An 11,884-nucleotide genomic window follows, 5' to 3' on the forward strand; every position below is an offset into this window, starting at 1 on the left:
TGCCTTTGGGAGCTTTTGCTGGAGTCCTGGCCTTAAGTTAGCTTACTTACAAAAAAAAAAAAAGATATGTCTCCTGGTCCAAAAAGGACCAGCGCAGTCTGGAAGAATTTTCTAGTTAACTGAATGTTCTTCATCTTAGGTAGTGGGACAGGTCATCAGAAGAGGCCAGTCCCCGGAGAATTACATCCCATTTGGGAAAGTAAGAAGGTCTGGGGGGGAAAAAAAAAAAAAAAAGGAAGCTCCTCAACAGGATGGATGGATGTGGTAGCTGCACCAATGGGCTCAAAAGTCACAATCCTGGTGAAGCAACTGCAGGACCAGGCAGTGTTTGAGTCTGTTGACCCTGGGGTTGCAGTGAGTCAGCACGGCTCAACGGCACTAAGAGCAACAACGATGACATCTTTGGGCCTTAATTCCCCACATTAAGCCAGCATCTCAATCTTGAACCGAAACTGTCCTTTACGGTTACCTTTGAGCTAAAGAACAGATAGGCTCACCGAAGAAAGAATCTCACCCATGCCCTGGAGGTGCAGTGGGTTACGTGTTGGGCCGCTAACCACAAGGTCAGCAGTTTGAAGCCACCAGTCTCTCTTCAAGAGAAAGATGAGTCTTTCTACTCCCTGAAAGACTTAGAGTCTAGGGAAAGCAAGGGGCAGTTCCACCCTGTCCTATCGAGTCACTGTGAGTCACAGTTGGCTCAAAAGCAATAAGGTCTTTTCAGATCACCCATGCACTCCTTTTAAAAATCATCTTTCTGGGCCCAAAGGGTGAACAATGACCCTAAAGCAAAGCTGAGACAGTAAGGAGGCAGAGAAGCTAGAGTGCTGGAAACGAAACGTTCAGAATGGAATGAATAGGGATGCGGTCGCGTTGTGGGAAATGTAGCCAGTGTCACTGGAGAATTAGTGTAGACATTGTTAAATGGGAACCTAATTTATTCTGTAAATGCTTACCAAACACACACATACAGGGGGAAAAAATTTCCCCTTAATACTAGATCTCTATTCTGAGGTCGTGTCGAAGTCACTTTAATGATAATCAAATCGGTTTTTGTTCATATTTGGAAGCAGTCTTCCAACTTCCAGAAAGATTTCGGGGAACCTATGAAGTTCTTGCAGGCAGCCCTCCCTCAGCAATTCAAGTAGATGAACCCGATTTAATTCAACAGATATTACTGTGCACTTGCCCTGTACAAAGCAACTGTGGTAGGGTGCCGAATGGGGAAGATCAATGCAAATCGAGCCTGTGTTTCCTAGTGTGCACAAGAGTGCTCCCTAGCTCAACAGGAATTTAATTAAGGGGGTTTAATTAAGAGACACCATGACCCCAATTCTATCTTACAAATCTGGCTAAACCAGAACATGTATACTAGTACAGATAAAGAGCTCGCAACACAGGGAACCCAAGACAGATAAACCCCTCAGGACCAATAAGGGGAGCAGTGATACTAGGAGGGACGGGTTGGGGGGGGGCGGAGTAAAGGGGAACCGATCCTAATGATTGACGGACATATGGCCCTCATCCCAGGGGGATGAACAGCAGAAAAGTGGGTGAAATGAGACAGCTGTCGGTGTAAGACATGAAAAGAAGAAGAAGAAGAATTTATAAGTTATCAAGGGGGTATGCGGGAGGGAGGGTGGAAAAATGAGGAGCTGATGCCAGGAGCTCAAGTGGAAAGAAAATGCTTTGAAAAAGATGATGACAACATACGCACAGATGTGTTTGACACAATGGATATATGTATGGATTGTGATAAGAGCTGTAAGAGCCCCCCAATAAAATAAACAGAGAGAGAGAGAGAGACAGCACAGGGTGGAAGCAAGGGGAAAGGAGGGTCGCTGGGACGGGCGGGGGGTTGGGGGGGTGGGGGTGGGGACTAGGCAGTATTGTGGGGGGAGTGAGAATGCATCTTGGAGAAAGTGGCAGGTTGCTGCTTGGAAGGCTAAGAGGGGAGGTGTTGGGGACAGAGAGTTTCTGAAAGAAAAATGGGGGAAGCTAGAGAGCCGGCCCCGTGGTGGGAAACGGTACATCAGGGTGGCGGGGGCAGATAAATGCCCAGCACAGGGCCGGTGACATCAGATAAACCGGCTGGAGGGTTGGTAAGGCCAAATTCTGCCGCAATGTGAAAGAAACACCATTTGAAACGTTCCACTTCTGCTGCCTAGTCATCTTTGGGATTCTCCCCGCGCCACCTGCACCCTACACACTGGCTCCTTGCGCACCTCTCAGACCAAGAAGGCCCAGGGGCAGGAAGAGCACGTTCTCCAGATGAGATCTACCACAGGCCACGGAGTGAAACTGTCCCCCACCTTCCCACAATCAGCAGCCAATCTCCCCACTGCGTCTTCATAACACCTCGTCTGGGAGCCCATCGTGACTGCTGTTGGGAACCATGGAGTCCGTTTCCTCTCTGAACCACCTCCTGTGACAGAGAAGGGCCATCAAGGTTTTCTTGGCTGTAGTTCCCCCCCTCCCACCCACCCAATGAACAGATTTACTTCCTCACAGTTGGGAGGTTGGAAATCTGAACTTCGAGTGCCGGCTCTAGGGAAGGCTTTCTTTCTCTCTGTTTCCTCTGGAGAGAAGTCCTCTCTTCTGCTTCCAAGTTCCTCTGGGTCTCCAGGTGCCTTGACTCCTCTCTTATCCCATCCCTCCCTCTGCTCTCTGGCTTGATCTCATTATATATCTCACAAGAGATCGATTCAAGAGATGCCCTACACTAATCCTACCTCATCCACAGAAGGATGATCATCATTTCCCAAATAGGATTATACCCATAGGCATGGGGGTTAAGACTTACAACTCGTGTTTGTTGGGTGGTTTGGGGGGTAGGGGGCAATAATGCAATCAATAGCATTTAAGGCCATGCACCTGGCTGGTGTTGCGAAAAGAGAGTTCATCCTTTCTAGCACAGTGGGTTAAGCATTGGACCGCTAACTACAAGGCTGGGGAGTCAAACCCACCTGCCCCTCCTCAGGAGGAAGATGAGGCTGTCTACGCTCATAACAATTTACAGGCAGGGAAACCCTAAGGAGCAGTTCTTCTCTGTCCTTTACAGTCGCTATGAACTGGAATTCATGGGATGGTGGTGGGTTGGGTTTGGATTTAATTTTTTGTGTGTGGACTGATAACAGTGCCGCCTGGGTTTATTTGTACAAATGGCACAAGAAGACACTAGCGCCATGCAGGCGGCTGCCCAGGGCCTACAGCAGTCCCTCTTGCCCTCACATGGAGAACTCTACTTTGTGGGCGTCTGGGCGCCTTTGGGAGCTGGAGCCTGGGTGCCTTTGGGAGCTTTTGCTGGAGTCCTGGCCTTGGCTGGAGCGTCAGCCTTGCTTTGTGCCTTGGCCTTGGGCCGGCAGAGCCTCAGACCCTTGGCAATACTTGCCAAAGCCCGCTTGCCAAGCTTGGGGTGGGCAATGTAGGCCAGTCGGCTGAGTTTGCGATTGACACCCATTGGGATCTTGGCCTTGACTTCCATGGGCTTCACACGGTCTTTGATGGCCTCTGCACGAGCAGCTGCGGCCTTGGCGTTGTTGGCCTGCATTTTCTTCAGGTCCTTCTTGTGCTTCTTGGCGAAGACCATGTTCCTGAGGAACTTGGGGTCCACCCCCTTAAGAGATTCATATCATTGTGATCAGGGTTTGTTGATGCCGTTTCTGTGCCATTTCCAGGATTGGTGGTGCGTGGTGTGGTTCTTGGACTTGGCCATGTCTGCAACGACGCCTGCTGCTCCCGGAGCACCAGGGACCGGAAGAGTGGATTTACATTTTAGAAAACAAAAATTCTTATTTGTTTTCTTGGCTCTAATCTTTTTGGAAACAAATTGCCAGCTCTTTCCCCCAAGGAGCCACTGGATAGATTGGAACTGCCAACCTTTCAGTTCGCAGCTGAGTGCTTAACCATCATACCACCAGGACTCCTGGTTGACCAATCACATGTGATTTCAAAGGACCTGTGTGAGTGTCTCTGCTCAGGTTCACCTGGCAGGCAGAGATCTATCTGGTCACACCTTTTCCACCATGGGACAACCTCAGAGGCCCACGCTTGTCTCAAGCACAGTGGGAAAGCAGCCGGTGTCCAGGCAGCCTGGGCAGTTAGAGAGCTCTAGTGCATACTCTTCCCCAGCCGCTGCTCAGAGAAGGGAGGTGGTGGCCACAGTAAGATAAAGAAGAGCCCAAATAGAGTAGGAACCGAGTGGCCAGGTGTCGGGCCATTGACCAGGGAAGCTGTGTTTGTAGTTCCCTTCTGCTTGCTTGCCAGTCAGTTTTCTTCCATAAGCACCTTTGATGCCCAAGAAAGTTATTGGTTAAAGTCAGGCGCCGTTGGGCTGGTTCCACCTCATAATGCCCCTGTGGACAACAGAGCGAAACACTGCCTGGTCCTGGACCATCCTTGCAAACCTTGCTATGTCTGAGCCCACGGTCACTGCCACTGCGTCTATCCATCTCCTACCTAGAAGGTCTTTTTTGTTGACCTTTCTTATTTTTTTAAACTTTTAGTGTCACTTAGGTGGCGGATGACATTTCAGATCATTAATTGTGTATTCAACCATGTCAACTCCATAACTCCCAAAGCTTGCTCTGCCCACCACTTTGATTTCTCTTCTCCTTCGTGCAGCATACTGACCACCCCGTCAGCACTTGTCTACTTCCCAGCCTCCCAACCATAATAGTCTATTTCCTCTGGTATGAAAATCTTTGTCTTGGTTTCTGCTTTGCAACAAGGGTTTCATACAGTATTTGCCCTTTTGTAATTTGCTAATTCCACTCAGCATAATATTCTCCAAGTCCATACACGTGGTGAGGCGGCTCCCAGTTCCAGCATATTTTTTAGGGATGCATAGTACTGGTGAGCAGGGCTGTGATGACCCTGGGTGGAGGTATATCTGTTGGTGCGTTGACCTCTTCCTTCTTCAGGATCCACACCCAGGAAAGGGATCGCGGCGTCAGAGGGAATCTCTTCTCCCGGTTGCTCGAGAAAGCATGCCACTGCTTTCCACAGTGGCTACAGGCTCGCAGTCCCAGCAGCCGGGTCTGAGACTTCCTTCCGGCCTCCTCACGCCCTCTGCAGCTCATGTCGCCATCCATGCCAGTGTCAGGGGGTATGTCGGTGCTGTTCTGATCTGCACCCCTCAGGTGGCTAGTGATGGCGAGCATTTTTCCAGGTTTGTTGACCACCTAGATGTCATCTGTAGTGAACTGTCCGTTCATATCGATGACCCTCATGAAAAGTTTAGAAACCACTTATCATGGATTGAATTGTGCTCCCCACCCTTAAAAAAAAAAAAAAGGTGCCAACAGCACTGGGCCGTGATTCCCAGTGGTCCGGCAGTTTTGCAATGATTCGATTTGGCAGTTAGGTGATGATGTAATGAGCTCCATGATGTGATCTGCTATGACCAGCCAGTGAGTGGTAAGGGGGTGAGGATAAGATGCAACACCATAACTCAGGCCACAGTCTTGAACTCATATCAGGGGTGCTTCCCTGGGGTGTGGCCTGCATTATCTTTTTTTTTTCCCATTACCTTTTATCATCCCCCAAAACCAAACTTACTGCCCCATAGGGACCCCAAAGGACAGACTACAACTGCCCCTTTGGATTTCTCATCTTTACGGGAGCAGACAGCTTCATCTTCAAACTGGGGGTTCAAACTGCCTACCTTGTGCTTAGCAGCTCACTGCTTAACCCACAACACCACTCAAGCTCCTTGACAGGAGACGAAAGGAGAAGCCAACAGAGGCCTGTCTTCTAGCCTCCTAACCTGTGAGAGTACGATTTTGTTTGTTAGAACAAAACACACTGTGCCATTCCTGCTATAGCAGCACGCCTGGCTCTGGCCTCGCCAGCCCCATCTCCCCAGGCACCTTCAGAGACAGGAGGTAGACATGCATGAACACATAGCTGATCATAACGCAAACACCTTGCAGGTGTGGAACACTTTTTGGTTTGTAAGAAGCTGGTATCTATAGCCTCTCTTCTGATGCCTGCCATAATCCCGAGGGTGAAAGCCAGGGTCAGGGCAGAAGCCACAGGCAGGTGAAACGCCCCACTGAGACTCAAAGGGGACAAATGTTTTCCTGAAGGTCAAGATCCACTCTATGGGCAGAGACAGGTCTAGACGCCCAAGTTCCTTAGTCCAGAGTCTTCTCTGCTTGACCCTGATAATATTGGTTACCATTTAGTTGAAATGGTTAAGCGCTTGGCTGCTAACCAAAAGGTCAGTGGTACAGACTTACAGCCCAGAAAAACCCTGTGGAGCAGGTCAATCCATCCTCCAGGGTCGGAAAAGACTCTATGGCCAAGAGCAATTACTCTGAGCTCATTTCACCTCAAGCACCCTTAGAGGAAACAGCGCCTGGAGAGGTTTAGCCAGCAAAGGCCGAGGAAAGATTTGAACTTGGGAAGTCCCTGAACACGGCCTTCTAATTCAATTGCATTTGAGATTAGACCCTTTATTTTTAAAAGTTGAGATAAAAGTCATTTAACATTAAATCTGCCCTTGTGGGCACACCATTCAGTGGTAGGTAGGCCTTGCGCAACTATCAGTTCTGTCGAGTCTGGGCATTTCTGTGGCTCTGAAAGGAAATGACCTACCCAGACTCCTCTCCCAAGCCCTGGGCAGCCACTAGTCCACTGTCGCTGCGATGGATGCTCACCTTCCAGGCATCTCAGACACGTGGAACTGTGTGCCATGTGGCCTCCTGCAGCAGCTTCTTTTGCTTAGCGAGTGTTTTTAAGGTTCATCCAAGTGGTGACATGTGTCAGAACGTCATTCCTGTTCGTGGCTGAATCACATTGCCGGCTATGCACGTATCACGTTTGCTTATCCGTTCATCCACCGATGGGCACGTGGGTTGATTCCATCTTTGGGCTATTATGAACAGCATTGCGATGAACATTCCTGTACAAGTATTTGTGCACCTGCTTTCAAGAGGGTAGGGTGTGTACCTAGGAGAAAAGATGAACCGTGTCCGTGATTTCATTTCATGTGGTTTATGTGGTTCCAGCACCCAAGAAAGCAGCAGTCAAGAAATCAAGCAATGTATTGCATTGGGTAAATCTGAGATCAGAGTCCTCTTTGAAGTGTTCAACAGCAAAGATAACACATGGAGAACTAAGCCCTGTACCTAACCAAAGCCATAGTATTTTCAAATACCTCATACGCATGTGTGAAAACTGGGAAGTAAATATGGGACACTGAAGAACTGAAGCCTCTTAATTATGGTGTTAGAGAGAACTATCAAATATACCAAGAAGAGCCCTGGTTGCCTAGTGGTTACACATTGGGTTGCTCACTGTAAGTTTGGCAGTTCAAAACCACCAGCTGCTCTGTGGGAGAAAGACAGGGCTTTCTACTCCTGTAGAGAGTTGAAGTCTCAGAAACTCAGAGGCAGTTCCACCCTGTCTTCTAGCACGATGAGCAGGCATTGACTCGGCAGTGAGTAAGTTATTGAATGTACCCTGAACGACCAGAAGAGCAAGCAAATCTGTCTCAGAAGAAAGACAGCCACGTTGGTCCTGAGAAATAGAGATGGTGAGATTCTTGCACTTTGGACTATCATCAGGAGCCACTAGCCCCTGGAGAAGGACAGCATGCTTGGTTAAAGTAGCTCTCGATGCCTTTGAGTCAATTCTGACTGCTAGGCATCCCACAGGACAGTGTCAACCTGTCCCTGTGGGTTTCTGAGACCGTAAACCTTTACAGTCAGAGAAAGCCTCCTCTTTCTCCCTCGGAGTGGCTGGTGGTTTCAAACTGCTGACCTTGTCCTTAGTAGTTCAGTGCATAACCCAATCTGCTCACCAGGGCTCCTTCCGCTCAAGTCCTGAAGAGGGTCTTCAAAAAGAGGAAGACCCTCGATGCGATAGATGGACCCTGTGGCTTGTAGCCATCGGTTCAACCTTAGCCATTCAAAGGACGGGGCAGGAACGGGCAGTTTGGTTCTGTTCTATACGGCATTGATGTGAGTTCAAACGGACACGGCAGCACCTAACGATCGCCATCACCACTGTGGGTCATGTGGTAATTCCAGGCGTAACCTACCAGCCATCCACACCCAGCTCCACATGCCCCAACTGCCGCTTGTTAGCTGAGGCGGGCGAGGTGCTGTGCAGCCGGACAGCAGGCTGGCTCAGATCAAGTTCCCCAGAAAAGGGTAGGGCAGCACAGGGCAGGTCATGCTTCAGGGGCCCCAGACTCGTGACGGGGAAAGGCAGGTCGGCTTACAGTGTTACCTCCCGTCCTCAGTGGAGGCAGCAGGAGGTAGTTGTTTCTGCCAGAACCCCACCACAGGCCAGTGGGAAAGCAGCTTTAACCTGCGACCAGGCTGGCACTGAGTCCAGCGTGAGATTTCCCAGGGAAGTGCGTACAAGGCAGGGCCCAAGGCAGAAGCCCCTGGTGGTTCCTGGGCCCCTGGAGGTTAAGGAGAGCTTAGAGGCACTCAGGGGAGCACGGCTGGGACAGTGCTACCATTCCATTTCTGAGCTACTTCAGTACCCTGAACAGGTGGAACCCACCTTTGTACCCCAGGAGAGAGTGGCTTAAAACACAGTTTCATGAACACCGCAAAGACCACCCATTCCCAAATAAGATGACAACCACACTCACCGCCGCTGTGTCCATCACTGCGACTCCATAGGACAGAGGAGAACTGCCCCTTTGGGCTTCCTCTAGGGTTGAGTAGAACTGCCCTTTTGAGTTTCTGAGACTTGAAATCTTTACGGGGTCACACAGCCCCATTTTTTCCCACGGAGCAGCTGGTGGGTTGGAACCACTGACCGTGCGGTGAGCTGCTCAGTGCATACATAGCCCACGATGCCATGGGGCTTCTTAACCATGAGGTTAGGATTGGCAGCATGTACTTGGGTGGGGGAGGAGGGGCAGCTGGATGATGGAATCTACTACAGGCCTTCCAAGCCATCGTTCTGACAGGAGACGACCAGGCCTTTTCTTCCCATGAATGCCTTCAGCGTAGCGTGGACTTCCTCCTTCAGTGCCGTTGTCTTTCATCGTCAAATACTTCCTGAAATGGTTGCATGTCAACCATTTCCCCCTCCCTTTTTATTGTGAGTCAGGGGTTTACATTTCAGCTCATGATTTTTGCATTCGCCAATTTAAACAACTTATCAAACCTCCCAGTAACTTTCCCTATCTTTCCTACTTTTTTCATTGTCTTTTCCCTCTAACCTGTTGCTTCCCCTTCATTCCCTGCCCTTCCCTCCCCGGCTCACCATCCAAGTCTGTGTTTTTTGGAATAAAAATAATCTTTATATTGATTTTTTTTCTTTTATAACAATGACCTCATACCATATTTGTCCTTTTGTGTTTGATTAACTTTATTCAGCATGGTGTTCTCCAAATCCATATACATCATGAGGTGTTTCACAGATTTATCATTATTTTTTAGTGATGCATAGCATTCCATTGTGTGTATGTACCAAAGTTTTATCTCTCTAGTTCTCCACTGAGGCGCATTTAGGTTGTCCCTGTCTTCTTGCTTTTGTGATTAGTGCTGTGATGAACATGGGTGTGCATATATCTGTCCAGGCTATGGCTCTTATTTCTTTAGGGTACATACTGAGTAAAAAGCTTGCTGGTCATATATTTATATTCTCAATTGTTTGAGAAATACTGCTTTCCACAATGTTTATATAGAATCTTTTTTTTGGGGGGTGGTGTAGTGATTCTCAGTATTCCTTCCATTTTCTTTTATTTCAACCCTAGAATCCGTCAATAATCCAACTCAAGTCTTGAATTTTTTCTTCCGTTATTTCAGCTTGACCAATGCTGAGGGTGTTCTCCTCCCATGGAATTTTCCGACTCCAGGTCTTTGCTCTTTTCATTCTAATACTTCACTTTGTCTTCTTGAGCCACCTTTCGAAATCTCCTGTCCAGGTCTTTTACTTTATTAATTCGACATTTGTGGCAGAGTTCATGTCAACTTGAGGGTACCTGTGTGGAGGTAGGGATAAAGCCCAACCTGTCCATCAGTGATGCCTCATTGGAAGTGCGGCCTTTTGCATAAAAGTTTGAGACACTGAGACCTGCTTCTCTTTGCCCCTTTGCTTTCCTGCTTGCTGGGACTCTACCTGGCACTAGGGGTACCCTCAGGTGGGACGCCTGACCCTGAGAGCTGTGCCCTGCCATATTTCCATCAACCTTGGATCCATGCATCTCTGCACCCACAGACCTGTGATCTTCCTGCTTCCTGCTTCACCCTTCTGTGCCATTGGCCTGCTGCTACGTGAGTCTGACAGTGACCGGGCTAGCAGAGAACCTATAGGTTTAAGTTGGACTGGGCTGGGGCGCCCTCTTGACACCAAGTTCTTTTTTGCACATAGATGAGTGCCGCCAGTGTGTTTCTTTTTTCGTTTGTTTTGTTTTGTTTTTCTTTTCTTCTTTTTTTAAAAATCGTTCTATTAGGGGCTCATATGACTCTTATCACAATCCATACATACATCAATTGTGTAAAGCACATTTGTACATTCATTGCCCTCATCATTCTCAAAACATTTGCTCTCCACTTAAGCCCCCAGCATCAGGTCCTCATTTTTCTCCCCTCCCTCCCTGCTCCCCCCTCCCTCATGAGCCCTTGATAATTTATAAATTGTTTATTTTGTCATATCCTGCCCTGTCCGACGTCTCCCTTCACCCACTTTTCTGTTGTCCATCCCCGAGGGAAGAGGTCACATATAGATCCTTGTAATCGGTTCCCTCTTTCCAACCCATTCTCCTTCTACCCTCCCAGTATCGCCACTCACACCACTAGTCCTGAAGGGATCATCCACCCTGGATTCCCTGTGTTTCCAGTTCCTATCTGTACCAGCGTACATCCTCTGGTCTAGCCAGACTTGCAAGGTAGAATTCGGATCATGATAGTGGGGGAGCGGGACATTTAGGAACTAGAGGAAAGTTGTATTTTTCATCGTTGCTACATCACACCCTGACTGGTTCGTCTCCTCCCCGAGACTCCTCTGCAATGGGATCTCCAGTGGCCTACAAATGGGCTTTGGGTCTCCACTCTGCATTGCCCCCATCATTTACTATGGTAAGATTTTTTTGTTCTGATGATGCCTTATACCTGATCCCTTCGACACCTCGTGATCGCACAGGCTGATGTGTTCTTCCATGTGGGCTTTGTTGCTTCTGAGCTAGATGGCCGCTTGTTTACCTTCAAGCCAGTCTGTTTCTTTGGACAAGCCCACCTAACTCAACATTCAAGAGTAACTTTCACCAAGGTGACGGCCTGCGAAAGCTTCCGGGTCACTGTGAGTCAGGATCGGCTTGACGGCGATGGTTTTGGAGTCCGTTTCAGTCTTCCTCGGCCGAGGCTGGATTGCTGGGAAGGCCTGTCTGCAGGAGGTGGCAGCCGATCACCGCCCAGTTAGGGATAAGGGTCAGTCGGGGTTCAGGAGCATCCTGTCTGCCAGATCAGGGGGACTGGGGTGGGGAGAGCTATCGGCTCCCTGAGGGTGGAGCAGTATGAGCTGTCTCACACAGCTGCTGGCCACAGCAATTCCAGGTTTCAGCTCCACCAAAGAAAACCACCAGCTACTCCCAATAAAAGGTCAAGCTATGGGCCTGCCACTTCCATCAAATCCGACTCATAGTGACTCTATGAGACAGAGTATAACTCCTGGGGGAAAAAAAGCACAGTTTTATTGGCACGTAATTTACATATCATATGATTCAATACTTCAGTCATATCAAGGAGAATTGTACAATCATTACCATATCAATTTTGGAACACCACCCCTCATGGTTAAACAGCCTTTAAAATGAGTTGCGCCCAGAGGAGGTACACTGGTACAGATAGGAACTGAAAATACAGGGAATCCAGGACGGATGAGCCCTATAGGACCAGTGGTGTGAGTGGCAAAACAG

At 48.8% G+C, this 11,884-nt stretch overlaps 1 pseudogene; it reads right to left on the reverse strand.

Moving 5' to 3' along the window:
- Nucleotides 1–3,238: 3,238 nt before the first annotated feature.
- On the reverse strand, nucleotides 3,239–3,712 carry LOC101642249 (annotated as a pseudogene).
- Between the last annotated feature and the right edge of the window lie 8,172 nt (nucleotides 3,713–11,884).

Source organism: Echinops telfairi, unplaced genomic scaffold (genome assembly GCF_000313985.2).
Source record: "Echinops telfairi isolate 266 unplaced genomic scaffold, ASM31398v2 ScPeMD7_5;HRSCAF=22, whole genome shotgun sequence".
Classification (NCBI taxonomy): domain Eukaryota; kingdom Metazoa; phylum Chordata; class Mammalia; order Afrosoricida; family Tenrecidae; genus Echinops; species Echinops telfairi.